The 1,575-nt window shown below is 51.7% G+C and overlaps 1 protein-coding gene across 1 annotated transcript in view; it reads right to left on the bottom strand.

The window, feature by feature from the left end:
- Positions 1 to 66, bottom strand: part of MDFI (MyoD family inhibitor) — a 40,396-nt gene extending 40,330 nt beyond the window's left edge. Inside the window, exon 1 of the mRNA XM_006776432.2 lies at positions 55 to 66. The gene's annotated coding sequence lies outside the window, so the exon portion shown is untranslated. The remainder of the gene's footprint in view (positions 1 to 54) is intronic.
- Between the last annotated feature and the right edge of the window lie 1,509 nt (positions 67 to 1,575).

Below are 1,575 nucleotides of genomic sequence, written 5' to 3'. Positions count from 1 at the left end.
CCGCGCCCGCGCCCGGGCTTGGCCACTGCTGCATTCTTACCAGCTTAGGCTCACCTGGGCCCGGGGCTGGGCCTCGCCCGCCGCCCAGAGTGGGGTGCAGGGTGAGGGGTGCACACTGTCTCCGGGGCAGCCCCCACCGCCTCTCTCTGCCCCCTCCCGGGCCACAGACCCGGGCGCTACACCCCGCCCCCTTCTCAGTCTGTACCCAGGGACCCTAAACTCCGGATCAGCCCGGGGCCCCAGCCTTACTGTCTGAAGTCGCCTGCTTGAGCTCAGAGTCCTCCGAATCTGGCCCAGTACAAACTATGTCTGGTTTGTTAGAAACGTAAAATATGCTTTAAATTTAATCCCACATGCTGGTTATACAAGTGTGCTCAGATTGTGAAAACTCAGCAAATTGGACGTTTAAGCTACATGTGCTTTTTGTGTGTCAAGATTACACTTGAATAAAAGTTTTAAAAATAGCCCTGGCTGGTGTGGCGGTTAGAGCGTTGGCCTGTGCACCAAAGAGCCCTGGGTTCGATTCCTAGTCAAGGTACAGGGGCTGCAGGCTCTACTGCCCCCCACTCCAGCCCCTGCCCCCCATAGGTAACCTCGGGAGGCAGCCAATTGTGTCTCTCTAACACCCATGTTTCTCTCTCTCTCTCCCTCCCTCCTTCCCTCCTTCCCTCTCTCCTTCTCTCTCCCTTTCCCCCTTCCTCCTTCCCTTCCACTCTCTCTAAAACTCAATGGAGAAAATATCTTCAGGTGAGGATTAACAACAACAAGAAAGCTTTAAAAAAATCAACACTCATTCAAGTCAGCACTCCAGGACAGAGCATGGCGGGGTGTGATGGCCAGGCAGTGGACTTTGACATAAGTATCCAGTTCAGATTCCCGCTCTTGGGAAAGTCCCTTCACCTCTGGGAGCCTCAGGAGGCGTGAACACCGGGGCCCTCAATGTGGAACCCAATCATTCCATTGTTATCCGGGACCAGGACTCAGGTCCTGGATAAGTGAGGTAAAGGGGGCACTCATCAGGGTGCAAAATCTAGGAGGGTGCCAAGGTACATAACATTGTAATGTAAAACTAAAACACCAAATCGGCGAATTACAGCCCTGCCAGTCAGCCGCCTATTTTTGCAAATAAAGTTTTATTGGAACCAGGGTCGAGATCAGGGTGAGCTGAGTGAGACAGGATCATGTAAGTTCAGGGTTAGATCCTGTTATTTAAAAGGTTGGCATTTTGTTCATCATGGGTTTTTTGGTATTAATTTTGATTTTTAGGTATATTGCAGGAAAGTCATTTATCTTACTGATCAACTTTTTTTTTTAATGCTCCCTTAAATTTTACACTGGAGCCGGTTGTCTTTCTCACTCTAGACCTTATGCACCTCACCCTAGTGCCTGGCCTGTTACTCTCCGCCTACAGGACCTGGCTAGGACCCCAGGGTAAATGAGCAGAGGTTGGGGTTTGCACCCCATCACACACACAGCACTGGGTGGGCTCTGTAAACCGGGTCTGGCCTAGCTTTCCTGGGGTCCACTGATCAGAGTAGAATGCAGTCCCTACAATGGCCTTGAAGCTCCGCGGGC

Source organism: Myotis davidii, unplaced genomic scaffold (assembly GCF_000327345.1).
Source record: "Myotis davidii unplaced genomic scaffold, ASM32734v1 scaffold167, whole genome shotgun sequence".
In the NCBI taxonomy this organism is placed as follows: Eukaryota; Metazoa; Chordata; class Mammalia; order Chiroptera; family Vespertilionidae; genus Myotis; species Myotis davidii.
This window is presented reverse-complemented; position numbering and strand designations above follow the sequence as displayed.